The following is a 10484-nucleotide window of genomic DNA, read 5'->3' on the forward strand; positions in this document are numbered from 1 at the left end:
TTCCCATGACTATCTCCCACATATTCCCCCTTTTTATTTATTAAATAAACATTTCCTAAAGTTTTGTCTCTGGTTTTCTTAAAACACTTCAGTGCTGTTGAGAGTACAGCAACGATGAGAAAGACCCACTGTAAACCCTTAAGAATGGGGGCCACTCTCCCAGGAACGCCCCATTGCATAAGTGTTTTGTCCATCATGTCCACAACCTTCTTATCAGTAAGAAGAGTCTTCATTTGGTCTTGCATTTGCTTGATGTTGGCTCGGATCGACGTGCTTCTTGAACAAAGGTTAAAACCACAAAGTCCTTCAAAATCCTCACAACCATGGCCATGGGTGAGCAGCAGGAAGTCGATTGCCGCTCTGTTCTGGAGGGTGGCATGTCTGGTGGTTTCTTTGTCCACCAAGAGGTCTGATAGGGTGGCAGATGTAGCGTTGGTCGGCTTACTGAGCCAGCACTCCAGGTGAGAAAGCTCACCAAGGGCTTTGGCGGCTGCAACCCATGGCAAAAATATGGACACAGCTACCCCTCTTTGTCTTGCCCCTGTTATAAATTTGGTCACCACAATTTTGGTTGAATTGAGAGTTTGATCATTTTTGGTGTGTCAATTGAGTTTCTCACTTCCAATATTTAATTTGAGTAGTGTTGGGGTAAGGGTGGTAAGGTGATCAAGGCTGCAGGGGCCCCCTTTGATCTTCGAGGGGATCCCTGTGGCTGCAGATGAGAAACACTGCCCTGGGGAGCACTCTGGGAAATGGAGAGGACTTAGACAATGTTTCAACAGTATAATTGCACCACTCAACAACGTTGTATCTTTTACCATTTGGAGATACATCTTTTCTCACAGTAATCTGTGGCTTAGTTATTTCCGGACAATTTTGTTTGGGTGGTTCACAGAAAAATTTACACAGTAAGTTGCTTTTGAGGAGCCCAGTAGGTCTAGTTGCTGGGGCTCTTGTGGTGCATGTAGTAGAGTCTTCATCCAATCATCCCAAGTGTACACTGGGGTGGGTTTCTTACCTGTATATGGGTACTCGTTTGGTGACAGGGGGATTCCCTCCAGACATGTAGACAGCAGGTCTTCTACGCTTCCCATGGCCATGCAAAAATTATCTTGTTTGAGAGATTTCACTAGTGTGATCTATACATTTTCTTTCGGTTGTGGCACGACCCATCCGACCGATGTTTGGATGCACAGGAGGGCAGTGATGGTGGTGGCCGCTCTTAAGATGTTTTGGGGTGTCCTGGGAGTGGGCATCTGCTTCTCAAATGAATCAGGTATAGACTGTTTGAGCACTGATAGAAACAGGAATAGTAAAGTTAGTTGTCATGGTTATTTTCTTTGTTTTGTCCCCACTATATATTAGATCTTTGGTTTTCCTTTCTGTCTCCTCCTATATTTAAATTAATAGGTTAAAGACATAGGTAAGGTTGGTTATGGGGGTAATGGGTAGGGGTTACGGGAGAGATCGAGGGAAGTGGTATGAGGGAAATGCTACTGGGATTTCAGGAGAGGGTATAAAGGAACCTGTAGAGTCATTTAACATTGGAAAATATTTCCAATATAACAAAATATTAGAGCTTCAGCAATGATGTTTGGCTGGACAGGCTTCTTTCTTCGGCGTCGCCAGGCAACAGCGTTCTCGGAACTGTTCTGCGGTGGGGGCATGTTGAGGTAGTCTGATGTAGTATTATCATCTGCTGCGGTGTCCAGGGAGGGTTTGATGAATTTCCCTGGGATGCATCGTGGGCCCTGCTCTGTGGAAACACACCCGTACCCTCTTCCCCAGGTTATCTTCCCCAGGGGGTACAGACCTTTAATACATTTCAAGTCTGGGTCTTTTATTAAAACAGGAGGTCTCTCCTTTAAATGTGCATAGGTGTTGGTATGGAAATGCCTGAGAATGGGCGGATTTGGCTCTCTTAGAGAACAGTTTGTAAAGTAAATGACATAAAGTGCTTTGCAAAGTCTCTCTGTTGGAAACATGGTTAGCTCAGCATTGTGCTGTTGCTCAAGCATTCTTTTTATTTCTTTGTGCACTCTCTCAACTACTGACTGGCCAGTGGGGTTACAAGGGATGCCAGTACAGTGGCTGATGCCCCACAATTGTGTGAATTCCTTAAACTGATTTGTGCTGAACCCAGGGCCGTTATCTGTTTTTATAGCTTTTGGGACGCCTAGGTTGGCAAATGCCATATAGAAAGGCTTTATGATATCTTTTGTTTTTTCTCCTGTGTGGGTGGATGCGAACACAACTCCAGAGAATGTGTCTACTGAGATGTGTATGTATTTGAGGAGTCCAAATGGGGTGTCGTGTGTCCCATCAGTTTGCCACAATTCCAGAGCTCCCAAGCCTCTTGGGGGTCTGATGCTACAGATGGAAGGGCTAGGGACTGGCAACTGGGGCAGGTGGAGACAATTGCTTTGGCTTGGTCTCTGGAGGTCTTCAATTGATGCACTAAAGCGGGAGCATTCTGATGAAAAAATGTGTGACTTTCACGAGCCTGTTGAAAGACTTGTGGTACAGCTGGGGAAATGTGAGTGGCATTCACCGCCATCACTAACAAGTCTGCCTTCCCGTTGCCCTCAGTGATGTATCCTGGCAGCTCTGTGTGGTACAGGATGTGATAAGGTTGGTCTCTGTGGGAGATGAGCCAAATTAATTCAGAGAGCAAGCTATATAATTTTTTATTCTGTACTTCTTTGAGCAGGGCATGCTCTGCTCGCTCCGCTATCCCGGCAACATACGTCAAATCTGTGACCAAATTAAAGGGTTGTTGAAATTTTTGGAATGCTCTCACAACTGCAGCGAGTTCTGCAATCTGGCGGGAACCTTCAACAACCTGGACATCAGAGTCCCACTTCTGAGTGTCCAGGTCCCTCCAGGTGAACACTGACTTGTGGGATTTGCCTGAACCATCAGTGAACACTGTGACAGCTTCTTGATTGGGGTTTTGCTTTTGTATGATTTTGGAGCCAAATGTAGTGAATCTCTAAAAAGCCTATGTTTAGGTTAATGAATTTAAATTTGTCCGGGATAGCTGTCTAATGGAATTTCGAGATGTTCATTTGTTTGTAATAGAGAATCCAATTGTTCAAGGGAATAAGGAAGATAAATGCACGCCGGATCACAAGCTGCAAGAGTCCAGAGACCATGTCAGCCTTTGATAATAAGTTTGGCTATGAGTTCCTGTGGAGTAGTGACTGTCTTGTGTGTTTGGTGCGGCAGAAAAAGCCACTCGATAATAATGAGTGGGTCTTTGGAAAAGGCATCCCACTGAAAAAGCAATGCATGGAAGTTCGGCACTTACAAAAAATACCAAGACTGAGGGGAAGGGACCGGTCGATCCGATGTGCCTGGCAGTGTTTGATGGCATCAGCAACTTTCTCCAAGGCCTCATGGACTTCCAGTGTGATCGAGCGTGGGGAAGCCAGGTCGCCATCTCCCTGCAGAAAGTCGATGAGCGGTGCCAGCTCCTTTGTGGTGAAGACCAGGAAAGGTTGGATCCACGTGATGATACTGCACAGCTGTTGCCTATCTCTTAAGGTCTTAGGATGTTCGTTGATGGACAAGCTTTGGGGCATGATGGTCCTTCCCATGATTAAAAACCCGAGGTACTTCCATGGGCTCGATAGCTGAATTTTGTCCTCAGCTATCTGAAATCCTGTTTTCGATTGCTGCCACAGTGTTGGATAGTGCTGAGTCTAAGTTTAGTACGTTGTCCATGTAGTGTAAGATTATAGCTTCTAGGAGCATCTTGCACACAGGAGACAACACTTGTGTGACAAAAGTTTGGTAGAGCACCGGGGAATTTTTCATTCCCTGGGGCAAAGTGACCCAGTGATATCTTTTGAAGCGTTCTCCATGGCTGACAGATGGAACAGAGAATGCAAACCTGGGAACATCTCTGGGGTACAGCGGGATGTTCAAAAAGCCATCCTTGATATCAAGGATCGTGAGCTGCAAATCCCGGGGAAGCATGGAGGGAGAAGGGAGGCCAGGTTGTAGGGGGCCTATATCCTCGACAACCTCATTGACCTTATGTAGGTCTTGGAGCAAGCGCCACTTGTCTTTGCCAGGATTATAGTAACAAAGACAGGGGTGATCCAGGGACTGGTGGATGGTACAAGGTGCCCCAGGCACCATTGCTCCTCAATTAATTCATGGAGCACGGTCAATTTTTCTTCTGGGAGGGGCCACTGATCCGCCCACACTGGTGTGTTGATCTTCCAATTGAGAGGTGAGGCTGTGCACTCTGCAGTGGCCCATACTAAAAATCCCACTTGGGGTCAGGGATATTGAGGCAGGCTCCCCACTGGGACAAAACATCCCTTCCAAGTAATCTGATGTTAGAAGAAACAACAAATGGCCAAGTGGTGACAATCTGCCCCTCAGACCCTTCCACGCTTACCAGATGCTTGCTTCGCAAGGAATTGACAGCTTCCCTGATGCCAGAAATTGTGCCACAAGGGGACATGAACTCCCAGTCGCGAGGCCACTCTGCCCTGTGAAGAATGGTAATATCTGTACCGGTGTCTGCCATCACGTCCAGTTCGATGAATCACCCTTTTTGGGATATAACAGAGGAGATAGGTGGTCTTTGCCTACTGAAATTCTTAGAGTAATAAACATGGACATCCTTGTCATCATTTGGATAGTCTTGTCTGGATAAAATATACATTTGAGAAAAGGGGGACCCTTTGCACAGGGTATAGGGTGGATTATAACACATTACAGAACCAGTGATTTCATTTCCAGGATCGATGGTCACCACCTCGGGGAGGACGGTAAGTTTGTGCGGTGTAATGCGAGAGTCTCCGAGGAGGAACACGGTGGTGCTGCGGTCGTGGTAAGGGGGACCCAGGTACCCTGCAGAGACCTTACTAGATCCTCATCGACGAAAAACAGGTGGATGCAGCTGTATAAAATCCTACCAGTGTCTTGGTTTACGTTGCGGGTTCTCCTGAAGGACCCGAGTCCTTCTTCATGGCTCCGATCCTGGGAAATGAGCTGTCCGGGAACTGGGTCTCCTGGATGGTCGGGAGACTTTGGTGATACGGCCTGCCATTTGGTGTCTCCGCATGGAGCTGCCACGCGCTCTGCCACCCGTTTCCCAGATGGTGTGGGGATTGGTGGTTTCCAGGCATTCTTGGCAAAGGCACATAGTGGGAATTAAAATGTCTGGGGCAAATAGGGATTGGTGGTTTCTGGGCATTCTTGGTGAAGGCACAGAGGGTGAATTAAAATGTCCGGGGGGCAAATGAGGACGGTTACCTTGGAAATGGCCTAATTGGCCACAGTTAAAACACCTGACATTGTTTATGTTCACCACTGCCTCCCCGACTCCCTTACTGACAGCCAAGGCCCAGGTGTTTTCTAGAGAGGAGGCCTTGGTGCATGCATCGACCATCTGTGGTATGGTTGGCTCAGGCTCCTGGGGGAGAGCTCTAAGGATATTTTTTGTTTCCACATTGGCGTTGGACATTGCCATTTTCCTCAAGAGCTCATCCCTGGCATCAACATTGTCTATCTGGCGTTCAATGGCCTCTCGGACGTGGTCGACAAATTTAACAAATATCTCTTCAATCCCTTGATGGATCAAAGAAAAGTTTTAGAGGGGGGTAGTTCTGTCAGGTATTTTTAAAAGACCACTTTTTGCAGCAGTTTTGATGTCATCTAAGACAGCAGCAGGTAACATGACCTGGTCTTCCAAACTAGAGAACTCCCCCTCCCCCGCCAAAGCTTCAAGGCCTTCTTCCCCTTCTCCCAGCACAGCACCTAAATCACATTTGGAAAGAATGGGCTTCAACAGCTTTTTCCATTGCATTTCCCATAGTAAAAATTCAGTGGGAGAGAGCAATGCGGTAGTAACATATTGTAAGTCATGGGGAATTAAGGTGTGTCCAGTAAAAGTTAGATCTAGAACATTTTTTAAATATGGTGAATTGCAGCCATAGTCCGTGGCCGTCTTTTTCAACTCCTTCACCTCGGTGTAGGGAATGTGCTCCCATCACGGTTCCGTCCCTCGGTTCATAATGACTGGCGCCGCAAAGCAATCAAGGTCCCGCACCAAACCCAAATCACCCTCCCGTAAGGCTTTTTCCCTGATGGTGCATGTCCACCTTCCTCCCAGCCTGATGGTGCTGCTAGGGATGTCAGCGTTCCCATCGTCCTCGGAGGATGAGATCAGGCAAGCTGGGGCGCGGAGTCTCCGACTGGCCGGCGGGACCTGGTGACTTGGGTCCCGGCAGGCCAAAATGGCCTGCTTCCTGGGGGAGGCAGGAGAGGGAGGGGCATGGCCTGGTGGTAGACCTGACCCTCCCACTGGGGCGTGGCCTTCTTGGAGGCCAGAACCACCCACAGGAGGCCCACCCAGGGGTGTGGTCAAAGGGACGGAGGGGTGGGCCCCGACAATGACACCATCGATGCAACCGCGCACGAAGGGGAGGGACCCGACTTGGGGAATTCGAGGGGGTGAAGGAGGAGAGACGCCATTTCATTCAGTGTTATAAGTAAAAATTGTTTTAAATTAGATTAGGGTTCAATTCTATTGTATTAATTATGTTACGTTAAGAGTTAGAATGGTTAGAATGTTCTGGAGGAAGGGTCCAGGCTTTGGTGGAGGGGCAGTCTGGCGGGCAGAGCAAGGATGACGAAGATTGGACGGAAGATCTGACCAATCATTCGACGCCCTGCAGAAATGATTGGTCCAGAATGAACGGCATTAAAGACCAAAGAGAAGGCTGTAAACAGACCAATCACCGTGCAGATCCAAAATCCACCAAGCCTGGACTGGAAGGGGGCTATAAAAGGGGAAGTTCGATTTAGCTTGGTTCTTTTTGGAAACTTGTTTTCTGGGGAGAACCCAGTACGTTTGAGAACAACATACTCTTTTGTTTTTTTGAGTCGCTGCGTGAGTGCTCGGGCCTACCCTGGGCACTCTGTTCCTTGTAGCTATTTAAATAAAGGAGAACCTCTTTCTCCTGAGAAAGTTTGGCCTCGTTCATATTCATAACAACATTGGGGTCTCGTCCGGGCTAGGCCACACCCCAAAACGTTCCAGTGTAGCCCAGGACCTGGGAGACGCGTCCAGCCACCTTTTTGGCTACCAGAGACTGGACTACATCGGACCACGGAAGGGATTGCGCCTATACCCGAGGCTGCAGGGAACACAGCGACTCAAAAGGTGAGAGCCCTCCGAGAGGGAGCGGGGCTCACCTTGCCTCTGAGTTACGTGAGTGGGGTTTAAGGTGATAGGGGGTGGGAAGTGCGTGTGTGTGACTGAGATGGGGGCTGTGAGTACAGACCCCCAAAGTGAGTGCAGACCTCCCAGTACCATAGTTCCGGACTCCTGTGAGGGGGGACTGACCGGGAACGGAGGGAAGCAAGTGTTGTTGTAGAGTGTGTGTACCCCTATGGATCCCCGGGAGTAGGGGAGACGGGGAGTGCCTACCTATAGCCGCCCTTACCCACCCAGGCTCCCGTTCCTCCAGTGATTGGAGGTTCCTAGGGGTGGTTTGAGCCATTGGCCTGAGTTGTACCCCTCGAACGAGGATCCCATTGGGGGACCATAGAGGGGGACACACTCGGTACCCCAAGCTAGGATCCCATTGGGGGGGGTTGTAGGGGTATCCGAGGAGGGTTAGTGGGGGCGGACTTGCCCAGTGAGGAGTAGAGCTCCGACCACTAGCTCAAACCAGCTGGAGGGCTGTTCCTCAGGAATAGACCGGGGGAGTCTAGTCTCTGAGGAACTGGGACCTTGGGGGTGGGAGAAAATACTCCTATACGGAGACCACCTAACAAAGTGGCCACTGTGTAGGGGAGTGCCCCTTTTTGAGGCCAGGGAAGGGGACGGTGCCCAAACCAAGGGGAGTAGGGCCCCCTCGAACTAGGACCCCAGTAGAAGGGGGTCATAGAGGGAAAGTAGGCTCACCCCGAGCTAGGATCCCAGCTAAAGGGGGTCATAGGGGTGGCTGAAACAGACTTCGCAGGTGCGGGGACCCACAGTGGGGAGGTGGGCCACCGGCTGCGGAAGGGCCCTTTCAGTCACTAGGACTAAAGGGGAGGTTAGAACCGCCTCACGTTAGGGAAAGGGGTTTTAGTTTGCCTGTGTGTGTGTGTGTGTGTGTGTGTGTGTGTGTGTGTGTGTGTGTTGGAAACTGGGACCCCTGAGGAGTAAGGTTCAGAGGTGAGGGGAACCAAAAGTCTTCTGACCGCTCCTTGGGGATTCTTTTGATTTCATGTGTGGCAGGCCGAGAAGCGGCCATTTTATGTTTCTTGTGTGGTGAGCTGAGAAGTGGCCATTTTAAGTTTATAGCGTGCTGTTTTGAGTAGGAGATTGCAGCTAGTTGTTGACCAGCCATCCTGTTAAACAATATATACTTAGAGTTTAAATCATATTTTTATTAGTAGTAGTAGGTATAGGTGAAAGTAATTTTATTTCTTGGAATCGCCATTCATTATTTCGTTTTCTAATTACCATTTCGCCATTTTCTCCCTAGTATTTTTAACTATTTTTTAAAAATTATTGATATTATCATTTTTCTATTTTAACCTCCACCCTTAAATCACCCCATTAAAGTCACCATATTGATTTAATTTCTTTAATTCGCTATCTTTATATTTACTCTATTTCTTTAAGTAGCCATCTTTATTTTAGTTTCCTATTTCTTTAAGTCACTATCTTATTCTATTTTCCACATGAAATTCACTGCCATATTTATTTCGTTCCTTTAAGTTGCTATCTTTATTCTGTTTCCCACATTAAAAAGTGCCATATTTATTTCCGACACCAAATATTTTCTTTAAATCATCATTTTTTAAATATCTACTTCCTTTTAATCGATACTTTAATAATTATCTAGGCAATTCCATTCCTGGAACTTTATTATTTAAATCAGTAAATCAATTAATTCAGCGGTATCTAAAGTCTGAAATATGGGGCAGTGTGTGGGAAGCTTTTCCCACTGGATTCCCAGAGGAGCAGCTCTCTTCTCCACTGGATTCCCAGAGGAAGCCCAGGCCCATCTACACTGCCACTGGACCTTCAGAGGAAAACTCCGCCCTTCTACAGGATCACTGCTCCAGCAGAATCACATCTATCACTGCAGGAAGACTGCAGCCACCATTTAATGGGACTGCTGCCAACACCCTGACCAACGGGGTGTCAGGTCATATTCTGACTCTGTCAGTATTTTGTATTACTGCATTGTTTTGGTTTTTTTTTAATTTTATTTTCTTCCCTAATAAAGAACTATTATTCCCATAAGAGTCTTTATTAGGGAAGAACTCCTTATCTTTGGGAACTCCCATATCTTTATTAGGGAAGAATTCCCTGTCTTAGGGAAGAGCTCCCATATATTTGCCTGAGAACCCCTTAATTTCAAAATTAAAACAATTTGGAGGGAGGGGGTTTACATTTGCCATTTCAGGGGAAGCTTCTGCCTTCCTTAGCAGACACCTGTCTTTTCAAACCAAGGCAGATTTCTATAACAAACCCCCCTCTTATTCTTTATAAATTATTTGGCTTGAGCAATATTTCTTGTCCACTTGTATGTTTTGGACTACGCTGGTAATTAGTCAAATAAAACAGGATTAAACAAGGAAGAAATATCAAACCATCTGTAGCACATAAAAGGAAGAAGCCTAATTTCTTCCACCTTTCTATCCCCAATACATTGCCCCACTAGCTAGATTTTAACATTGGTTCCCAATTTTGGACCGGTACCTGGGTTATTTTTCTGATATCTTTTGCTATTTCCAGGATGACATCCCTGTTCTCATCTATATTCAACAATCTGATATATTATAAACTTTCCACAAGCACCCACTTCTTTAGTCAATAGTCTAAAGCCAATCTATTTTGATACACTATGGTTTTTGTTTGGCTTTGTTGACTTGGTATTAATTCTGATGCCTGAGCACTTCTGTTTGTTAATATCTCGAAAACTGCTTGGAGTCTTATCATAGAATTCAGCACATAAATTTGGGTTCATAATGAGTTAGATTGCTGTGCTGGTTTTGCCTTTTTGTTTACTAATTGTTTTTTTTCCCGAATCTTGAACTACACCCCTAAGGGCAAATGGGAAACAAATCCATCTCTCTCCTTTTGGATATTCAATTCCCAGTCTATAACCACTTTTTCCGAAGTTTCTTGCAATCCAATATTTTTTCACGTTTTGCCTACAGGTACTTCATTTGGATGGGTTATAACAGTGCCTGTTGACATGGGGGCGTGCAATAAAAGAGGAACTTTGGTTTCTTTCTATGTAATGCTTTCAGTAGCATTTGTGATACAATCTTGCCATTATCCCAAAAGGGAAAAAACAAAAGATGAGTGACAGAAAAAGGAATAACAGAGGTCTGGTATGGCTTATACCCCCACCTCCCATGCCCATGGGGTTGCAGCCTGTTGGAACCCTGCATGCTGAGAATTTTAGATTTTCTGTACAGACAGACTCTGACACCCTGGAGAGCACTGCATT

This window comes from Passer domesticus, chromosome 29, assembly GCF_036417665.1.
Source record: "Passer domesticus isolate bPasDom1 chromosome 29, bPasDom1.hap1, whole genome shotgun sequence".
Classification (NCBI taxonomy): domain Eukaryota; kingdom Metazoa; phylum Chordata; class Aves; order Passeriformes; family Passeridae; genus Passer; species Passer domesticus.